Below are 10736 nucleotides of genomic sequence, written 5' to 3'. Positions count from 1 at the left end.
ACTTGCGGGGGCGGGGCTGTAGGATTGCGTACCTAGGTTTGAAGGCGGAGGAGGTGGAGGCAAGGTGGTGTAGTTGCTGCCAGGTCGTCCAGTGGCCCGTGAGGAGGGTTCTGGAAGCTGCAGGAATTATTTGAAGACGCTTGAGGAATACTGGCTACATTCTTCTGCTGACCCTATTCCAGCTCAAACAAAGCTTGGGTAAGGGGCAGCTACTTTAGAGTCGAACTGGAAGAGAGAAGGCCTCTCTAGGAGTAGAGAGGGAAGCCAGTTGGAATAAGACAGAGAATGGGAAATGTCCGCCCAGTTTTCTGTCAGTTGCTAAAATCTAGCGGGTAGGCGAGTTAGTTATTTCTGGATCCTACAGTAGGATCATTCTAAAGGTTTAATTTTAGAAGCAAGCACAAATACGGAATCTCCTTTCCACATTTGGAAATTGTATTAAATACACTCATTTAAGTTTCAAAAGGTTGACATTCCAGCTGACAAAGGAATATAAGGAATTTTATATACTTAAAGCTTTTAGCTAAAGCTATAGAGCAAACAAAATGGCATATGGGATCCTACAGTCTTTATAAACCGATAGAGCAGACAAATATCTACTTCTCAATGAGATATACCAATGTGTTTGATATTATAATTGTCATTTTCGGAGGCACAGGCACTATATTATATGAGTTGTTCTACACAAAAAAACCTGAGAGATAGGCAGTTTTCCATTTCATGGGTGAGAAGGTTTCAAGTAGTTAAGGAATTTGACCAAGGTCACTGAGCTAGTAAGTGGTAGTGCTGGGATGCTAACCTTGATTTCTCTGACTCCAAAGGGCATTATATTTAAACATTTGACTTGTCAGTACCTGCCATCCTGGGAATTTCTGCCTAATGCCCATATGGACAAGAAGGCCTGTAATATTGAGTACACCTAGTCCAGAATTCTCACAGAGACTTCGAGGGACTATTATAAGTGTCTTTTCCAGTGTCATCTGTCCTAGCCAAAGACTGGAGCTTGACTTCTGCAGCTGTCTTCCCAATATTTAACATGTCCATTTTACATCCTGACCTCTTTTTAATGCAAACTGCTTTCTGAAAGGGGAAATAGGCCTTTGTTTGTTCTTCCTAAGCTAACTTACAAAATTGAAATAGTTTTTTTTTTAAAAATTTCCTGATCATTAAGTTAACGATCGGAATCTGTTGTTAAAGTTCAGAAAATAGAAGAATAAGGAAGAGAAAGTTAACTGTACTGTACAACCAAGTATAACTACTCTTTACTTCTTTTGGTACACAGTATAGGCTTCCTTGGATAGGATGTAGGCATAGATTGTGCTTTCAGTCACGGTATTTTTGCCACCTAAAATAATCTTCATTCTTTCTGATGGACAACACTTTTCCACCTAATTTGTTAAAACTTCCTTTATTTTCCCTCCATATATTCTTATAGCACTTATGTTGTGTTATATTTGTCCACTTGTTTGTCTTTTTTACACTGTGAGTTCCTAGGAGCAAGCTAAAATTCTAGAATCATTATAAAAAAGCAAAGGAGAGAAGAGACTAGACTGTCAAATGCACAAATGATTTCACACTCCAGTTTGTGAACTGGGGTTCATCTATGGTGACCTTTCTTCAGATCAGCAGAGAAATGAAAAAAAAAAAAATACAGGTTGAACATGCCAAATCTGAAATCTGAAATATTCCAAAATCTGAAACTTTTTGAACACTGATATTATGCTCAAAGGAAATGCTCATTGGAGCATTTTGAGTTTGGGATGTTCAACCAGTAAGTATATTCCAAAATCTGAAAAAATCTGAAACACTTCTGGTTCCAAGCATTTCAAATAAGGGATACTGAATCTGTATGTATGTGTTTGTGTGTGTGTATGTGCGTGCGTGTGTGTGTGTGTGTATTTATATATATATATATATATAAAATAAGTTTTTAATTTAGTCTATTCACTCTTAAGGATTGTATTTTATTTTGAAATTGTCTATTCTATTTTTTAATATGATGATAGTAGTTCTTCAAATATTCTTACTTTGGAGGATAAAAAGTTGGCAACCTCATTTGCCCACCATTTGGTTTTTTTATTTCCGCAATTTTTCTTGACCCATTACATCCTGAAGTGTAGTTACTGATAGGGAATGGCCACTGGTGTCAGCAACCATAATACTGGTGTGATCCTAATCTACTTGGTTTGCTTGCTATAGGTATTCTCTGTATTCTTTCTGGATGTGACTATGCCTAAGCCTGAGGGTGAATCTGAGCTTGATGGTGTTTAGAAAATAAGTGGTTATAACAGGCAGATGGTACTGGGGTCAAAAGCAAGCTGTTAGTCAGCCTTGATGCAAATATATGGATAAAGTGAAGTTTCTGTTTGTTACTGCATCACATGAAAATAGGTGGAATTTTGCTATCCTTAGAGGATAAGTTTGGATTGGTCTCACTTAAAATAATAGGTTAATAACCAGGTGTGGTGGTGTGTGCCTGTAGTCTCAGCTACTTGGGAGGTTGAGGCAGAAGGATTGCTTGAGCCCACGGGTTTGAGGTTGCAGTGAGCTATGATGACACCACTGTATTCTAGCCCAGGTGACAGAACAAGACCCTGTCTTGAAAAGTAAAATAAAATAGAAAAATAATGGGTTAAATTCACTTTGAGGGATGTTGGAAGGTGTTAACCCTTTAGCATGTGTCTCCATTTCTCTCTGTATATATATGACCATGGTGGTTTTAAAACCTGGCTGCACCTTCTTCAATATTTTTCCCATAAAAAGATAGAGGCGTGTTCCCTCTCCTGAGATCTGTGTGGGCTTGTGACTGATTTGACCAATAGAATACGGTGAAAGTGACCATAGTCACTGTATGTGACTTCTGAGGCTAGGTCATAAAAGGCCATGCAGCTCCACCTTGTCTGCTACAATCCTAACTTAGAACTCTCAGCCATCATGTAAGAAGTCCCACTACCTGAGGCTGGCATTCTCTGAGAAAGCGCAAGACCCGTAAAAAGGCCCCTTGAAGGTACTTGCGTTGACAGTCACAGCTGGGCCCATGCCTTGAGTCAGCCTAGCCCAGCCCAGCCCAGGTGCCAGTCATGTGAGTGGATGAGCAGATTCCAACCCCCAGCCATGCCCGTCACTCCTCAGCTGTTGCAGTCTTCCCAGCTGAGGCCCTAGGCACATGAACTGGAGATAAGCCATCCCTTCTCTGCCTTGTCCTAAGTCCTGACCTGAAGAATCTATAAGCATAATAAAAATAATCATTGTTTTATTTAACTGAGTTTAGAGTTGTTTGTTATGCATCTCTTCCAGTGAATAGATCACTGAAGCAATGATTTTTGTCTTTGTATTTATGTACCCTGTACCTAATCTGAAAGAAGTTTCTCACTTACAGTGATTTTTTACCTATAGTAGACTTTTGGCCTAGATAAAGTCCCTCAGGTTTTTCTTTTTTTAGGAATATGTTGACTCCAAAGTCTGAGATTGTTCTAACCAATCAGTGAGTTTTGGATTTAGATGTTGCAAGAATACAGGGGAGAGATGTGAGCAGGACTTTACAGTATGCTTACTTTTTAATGTTTCCTTTTCTCCCCTACCCCCAAATAGGAGGGAAAATGGTCCACTGTGAACCAAATAAGTGGGGAAGAAAATGAAAGTGGTACAAGTAGTAAAGTCAAACTTTCAAATTTGAACCTTGAAGCTGAGTATTTTTGCCCACATCCGAGTTTCTGCTTTACTTACCACATCTTGCAGGCTACCCTTTAAGCTCCATTGAGGGCACCATGTCTTATTCTCTTAAGCACCATCTCTACCTACCCTAGCCCTCTGTCTATAGCAGATAAAACTGGAGATACTTGATAAGTATCCTCATACCTTTACATGTCTGTATGTCTTTATATACATTCTACCTCATCTTAAGGAGACTTTGCTCAAGTATTTTTTTGTATTATAAATACTACAGTTGCATTTATACATTTTTTGCACATTTAATAAACCTTAAACATAAAAATCTGTTTAACATGTTCCTGTTCAAATAAAAGTGAATTACAATGACTTAGAAAGTTTTTTGAGTATTTCATACCATTTTGTTTAGTGGGTCTTATGATTCCAAGCAGGGATTGGGAAACTACACCCTGCAAGCCAATTCTGGTCTGCAGTCTGTTTCTGTGTGGCCCATGAGCTAAGAATGGTTTCTACATTGCTTTTTTTTATTGTGGTAAAATATACATGACACAAAATTTACCATTTTAATCATTTTAAGTGTATAATTTAGTGGCATTAAGGATGTTTACATTGTGGTGCAACTGTCACGACCATCCATCTCAAGAAATTTTTTATTACCCCAAACAGAAATTCCGTACTCATTAAATAATAAGTCCCCATTATTTCCTGCCCCCAGCCCTTGGTAACCATTATTCTACTTTCTGTCTCTATGAATTTGGCTATTCTGGGTAACTTATATAAGTGGAACCACGCAATATTTGTCCTTTTGTATCTGGCTTATTTCACTTAGCTTAATGTTTTGAAATTTCAGACATGTTGTAGCATATATCAGAATTTCATTCCTTTGTAAGGTTGAATAATATTCCACTGTACATGTACAGTACATTTTGTTTTTCTATTCATCTATTGATAGAAACTGCATTGTTTCTGCCCTTCGCCTAATGTGAATAATGTGGCTGTGTACATGGGTGTACAAATGTCTGTTCAAGTTCCTGCTTTCAATTTGGTTTTTACATTTTTAAAGGGTTGTAGAAAAAAACAATATTTCAAAATACTTACTCTTTGAACTTTTGCAGAAAAAGGTTGCCAATCCCTAATTTAAATTTTAAAACTTTTACAATGGGCTCTTATGAAGTTGCTGAGTGTGGCTTTCCATACAGTTCATTTGTTTCTTCATTAGGAAAATGACATTTAAATTTTAGTAGAATTTCTCACACTAAATATTTGAGGAACTTTGGTTGCTTGGTCCCAAAACCAACATTGAAAAATCACTGTTTTGTTTTTGTTACTAAGAGTGTTCAGTGATTTAAAAGCAAGATTCACTGATTTAAAAGCACCCTGCAGTCACTTCACAGTAAGAGGGCAGAAGGGTTCTTCAGAGCCAGGATTATGTGAAAGCAAAGGCCCTAGCATGTATAATTAGGTATGTAGAAGCTGGAGGCACTGTCCTTTCCGCTTTTGATCTGCTTTTCTAATTCTACTCTGAGCAGGCTATGTCCTTTGAATCCTAGCAAGTCCCTAAGGCAGAAATTTCCGAACTGTCTTGTTTCACAGTGCCCTTAGAATCTCACTAATTTTTTCATGGTGTCCCTTAGCCAAAGAAATATCCAATAGTTTTATTAAGTAATTAGGTCCATATAACCCAATTATAGACATTCATGTAATGTCTGACAGATGTGTTTCTCTCAAAAATTAAAATACCCCATGGTTCATCTGTGAGTCCACTTCAGTGGCCTATGACTCCTCAGCACACAATTTGGGAACTACAGTCTTCTACCTGTGTTTCTGACTGGATTTGCCTTTGTCCTTGGCCTTAGCTTTTTGTTTCATCCCAGATATTGTTCCCCACATTTCCAGGGATTGCCTAACAATAATTTCTGATGGCTTTCTTAGCTTTACAGATTTAATTTTTACATTGTTGATTCAGGTTTATTTCCCCAGTATATTAACTTTTATTTTAGATTTTCTTTATATAGTTTCTTTGTTTAAACTACTGAAATAAATATTTAAATGAATAGAACATTTGCTCTCATCTTGAAAGATGTATTACTAGGATTACTGGATTAATAACTTTAGGGTTCTCTAGTTTCCTCACGAGAAAGGTGATAAAGTATCTTAGGCACCCAGTAGTCCTTAGACATATATGTTGTCCTTTGTCACTAAAGATACTGTGAATGGTATAAACAAGTTACATAGTAAATAATAAATTACCTTTTCTATAAATTATTACTCACTAGATAAGCTTTCTAGTAGCTCTATCTGGTAGGGAAGTTTCTTCTCTTTTTCTTCTTTCTTATCTCCACTGATGTTTTATTTTCAGACTAATTTAAGTGATACTTCTATTTTTTTTTTTTTGAGACAGAGTCTCACTCTGTTGCCCGGGCTAGAGTGAGTGCCATGGTGTCAGCCTTGCTCACAGCAACCTCAAACTCCTGGGCTCAAGCGATCCTACTGCCTCAGCCTCCCGAGTAGCTGGGACTACAGGCATGCGCCACCATGCCCGGCTAATTTTTTCCATATATATTTTTAGTTGGCCAAATAATTTATTTCTATTTTTTTAGTAGAGACGGGGTCTCGCTCAGGCTAGTCTCGAACTCCTGACCTCGAGTGATCCACCCGCCTTGGCCTCCCAGAGGGCTAGGATTACAGGCGTGAGCTACCGCGCCCGGCATAAGTGATACTTCTAGAATTTCAAGTTGCGGGCTAAAAGGAATGAAAAAACTTTTAGTAACTTTAAATAACAGAATCAAAACTAGATACTGCAGTAGATTTGGGAGAAAAGGTATTTCTAGTTAGGAAGAAGATTCTGTGTATTATTAAAAATGTGAGAAAGGAAAAATATTTTTATACTGAGACAAATTCTTTTAGGATTTAAATAAAAATGAATATGCCATTTATTTGTACATTAGATGCTAGACTGGTGATTGCTGTAGAAAAAAGGCTTTGACTTACATGAGGTAAAGAGAATTCATGGGAAGATTTTGTCTTAGTGTAGAGGAATAGTCTTCTTCTTTGAATGTAAGGAATGTTTTACCTTTATTTTTGTCGTGTATTTCAGGCTGTTGATTGCCCTTGTGTAAACTCATGAGCACATGTCCTATATGGGTTTATATAGGTAGGATGTGTGTGTGCGAATTCTTCGCTTATGGGGTTCTTCAGGCTTGGGCCCGTGTCAATGGTGCTGCTCTTTATGTAGCACTTTACTATGCAGTGGGAAAGCTAGACATTTTTGCTCCTATAGTATTAATACAATTTCTATGATTTGTGCTTTCTAGTTTTCTCCTTTGGCTAAGGAGAGGATCACAGGAGAGATGTGTCTTTGTTTTTTCCCTTCCTGCTTGACTCTCTCCCTAGAATCATCTCTAAGTCAGGATATAAGAATCAGCCTATTGTCCTGGAGCTAAGCTTTTTCAGCTCCCCCTTTTCTCGGGACTTCTGGCTTTGTGACCAGTGTCTCCACAGAGGAAGACTTAAGGGGAAAAAGTACCTTGCCAGAGGTATTAGTTTTCTATTGCTGCTGTAACAAATGACCACAAACTTAGTGCTTAAGTAATACATATTTACTGTCTTACAGTTCTGGAGGACAGAAGTCTAACGTGGGTCCCAAAGGACTAAAACCAAGGGATCAGCAGGACTGCATTCCTTTCTGCTGGCTCTCTAGGGAAGAATCTGTTTCCTTGCTCATTCAAGTCAATGGCAAAATTCATTTCTTTGCAGTTGTAGAACTGAATTCTCTGTTTCTTTGCTGGTTGTCAGCTGAGGGCCATCCACAGCTTCCACACAAAGTCCACACTTTTTTGTTCATAGTCCCCTTCCTTCATCTTCAAAGCCAGCAACAGCGAGTCAAATCCCGTTCACATAACATCCCTTCTTCTTCCTGCATCTTATACTTTTAAGGACCCATGTGGTTAGATTGGGCCCACACAGGTAATCCAAGCTAATCTCCTCATCTCAAGGTCTTCAGCCTTACTCACATCTGCAAAATCCCTTTTGCTGTGTAAGGTAACATACATCCAGGTCCTGGGATTAGGACATGGACATGTTTGGAGTTAGGTGGAGGTCATTATTCTGTCTGCCACACCTGGTGATGTTAAAAAAAAAAATGACCTGACACTAAAAGTCCTCAATTTTCAATCATTCTACAGCTGTCAATTTTGTACGTTGTATGTTAATATCCAGAGCTTCCTTTGATATGTTGAATTTAGACTTTCCTACATCCACTGATAAGGTCTTGAAGTTAATTCTGTTACAATATTTAGTTATCCCTTTAGGATAAAGGAAGGAAATAGTTAAAGGGGAATATGGAGATGAAAGTTTTACTTTTCCTTCCAACGTGGAAGAAAGCAACAACAGCAACAACAACAATCTGTGAGCATGTTTATATGTTGATGGGAAAGAGCCACTAGAGAAGTAAAGCTGAATGTGACAGGTTGAAAGTTATCCCCCAAATCTGTTCTTCCCTTCTGTCATAGCAAAAGAGTTTTAGCTAGGCATATGGCCATCCAGCTAGAAATTACATTTCTCAAACCCCCTTGCAGCACTGGTCTGACCAGTGATCAGGTTCCTTTAGTAATGCACTGTCTTGATAAGCTGGAAGGCAGAACAAGGTGTCCAGCACAGTTGTAGTCTTCTAGTAGCATTTCAGGGTTCATTCTTCAGAAATTGGTAGGAGTGGCAGCTTTTTTATTTGACTCTCTAAACCCTGTTATTAGCAACTAGCCCTGCTTTCACCTAACCATACCCTCGAGGAAGGTCTGGAGGACACTTCACCAAGCACCGGGAGAGGGGCATCCCTTGGTGGCTGTCCTCTGACATCTGGAGAAGACAGTGGAAATGCTGCAAAAATTGCATTTCCTGATTGCAGTGGAAAAATGGCATTCTGTAGAGGTAGAGGGTAGGTGGTAGAGTTTAACTGACTAAGACGATTTTAGGTGCAGTTAGTACAATGCATCACAGAGAAAGAATGCTAATAGGAGTGTTTTGAAATAGGCAGCCTACTGAGGTTCCATTTTGCATAGTAGAAGGAATACTTATAGATCTCTTGGGCAGAAACTGACTGGACACAGCTGTTATAATTCATGGCTTCCTTCCAGCTTCCCAGAACTAAGCCAGTGTGTAGACTTGAAGCTCCTCAACAGAGGTGAAGGCCAGGTACCTCTGAAGCACTTTATAGAGCAGCCATAGGTATACACAATAGATTTCCTCCTAAGCCTTCCACAAGGTGACCTGGAGCTATTCACCTAGGGGACTGTGCACTGAGAGAAGGGAGATACCAAACCTTCTGAGAACTATTACATATGGCTTGGATTTTACACTCACCCCAGAGACCAAAAACACTACAATGGTCCACCAAAGTAGGGGCTTATGGGTTCTTGGCCCAAATGCATCTAACGGTGGATCTAGTGGGACTGCAGGCCCATCCTGTGTTTATTATCCCAGCCCCAGAATATATGGTGGGAATACACACACACACACACACACACACACACACACACACGCACACGCATACATATTCATCTATACATATTCTTGTAGAATACCATTCTGCTTTCCTGTCCTGTAGGGTGAAGGCTATTATGAAAACAGGGACCATCTCCGGCCTGTGGAGCTCTTCCCACACAATAAACCAAGCTAGTAAATGGTAAGTAATACTGCTGGGGGAATTGTAGAAATTACTGCTGCCATAAAAACCTTGAGAGAAGCAGGGGGTAGTACTTCCTACTGTATCTGCAGAAAACTTTTCTGTTTGACCAGAACAAAAGCCTGACGGGACTTAAAAATGACAGCAGATTACTGCAAACCTAATCAGGTGGTGATGTTAGTTGCAGCTATAGTTTTAGATATAGTATATTTACTGAAACAAATTATCACGCCAGGCACCTGAGATGGAACTTTTGACCTGGCAAATGCATTCTTTCCCATCCCAATCAGTGGGCAAAATCAGAAGCAGTTTGTGTTTATATAGCAGAGACAAGGGTATATCTTTATTGTATTCTGTAGCTGTAGTCCCCAACTCCTAGGCAGCAGTCCTGGGCCTGTTAGGAACCAGTCTGTTGCACCCCCCTTCCCCATCCACCCCCCCCCTTACCCCCGTCTGTGAAAAAATTATCTTCCATGAAATTGGTCCCTGGTGCCAAAAAGGTTGGGGACCTCCTTACATTGATTATTACACTGTTAATTGGACCTGGTGAACAGAAAGTAGAAAATATATACGTACCAAGGGTGGGAGGTAAACTCTGTGAGAAAGTTCAGGGCCCTGCCACCACTTTGGTGAAGTTTCAAAAGGTCCAGTGATTTGAGGCATATTAGGAAATCCCTTCTACAGATAGATGAGGGGGCAGTACCTTGCACCATTCACCACAAAGAAAGGCACAGCATTTGAAAAGCATCTTTAGATTTTGGTGACAACATATATCACCTTTGGGCACGCTGCAATAACCCATTTATGAGATAATCCATAAGTTTCCAGTGTTACGTGAGTCCTGGAACGAGAATAAGCTCTGCAGCAGGTCCAGGCTGGGATGCAGGCTGATATGCCACTCGAGTCTTATGACCTAACAGGTTCAATGGCATTGGAAGTGTGCACGACAGCAGGGTGCTGTTTGGAGACTCTGGCAAGCTTAGTCACTAGACAACCTAACTAACCATCCATCACAAACTAGCTATTATCTGATCACTGAACCATAAAACTGGGCATGCCCAGTAGCATTCCAGTATAAATGGAAATGGCCACTACAAGACCTGGCCCTGACAGGTTCAGAAGGTGCCTGAAGCAAATGGCTCAGACTCATGTCTTATTATAAATTGGTATCAATTCAGATATACTCTCACCTGAAACCTAAAGTATTAGTCAGTATAGGTACATATAAGATGTTGGAAGTTGGGAGGGAGAAAAGAAACAACTAAATAGCATAAAATATAGCTGCTAGAATCCTCCAAGTTGAAAATTGTATGTATGGTATGAATAGTCACTCTTCATCACTTTTGGCAGCCCCAAATTACATGAGTATGGTGCTCACCTATATCTA

The 10736-nt window shown here is 39.6% G+C and overlaps 1 long non-coding RNA gene across 4 annotated transcripts in view; it reads left to right on the top strand.

Annotated features, from left to right (window-relative positions):
- The first annotated feature begins 51 nt into the window (after positions 1-51).
- The window catches only part of LOC123638470, a 67941-nt gene continuing 57256 nt past the window's right edge, over positions 52-10736 (top strand). For all 4 annotated transcript variants that reach the window (XR_006735368.1, XR_006735367.1, XR_006735370.1 and 1 more), the window contains exons 1-2: positions 52-198; positions 9272-9349. This is a non-coding gene — a long non-coding RNA (uncharacterized LOC123638470). The remainder of the gene's footprint in view (positions 199-9271; positions 9350-10736) is intronic.

Source organism: Lemur catta, chromosome 5, assembly GCF_020740605.2.
Source record: "Lemur catta isolate mLemCat1 chromosome 5, mLemCat1.pri, whole genome shotgun sequence".
Lineage (NCBI taxonomy): Eukaryota > Metazoa > Chordata > Mammalia > Primates > Lemuridae > Lemur > Lemur catta.
Note: the sequence above shows the minus strand (reverse complement) of the source record. Positions and strands in the feature narration are given on the sequence as shown.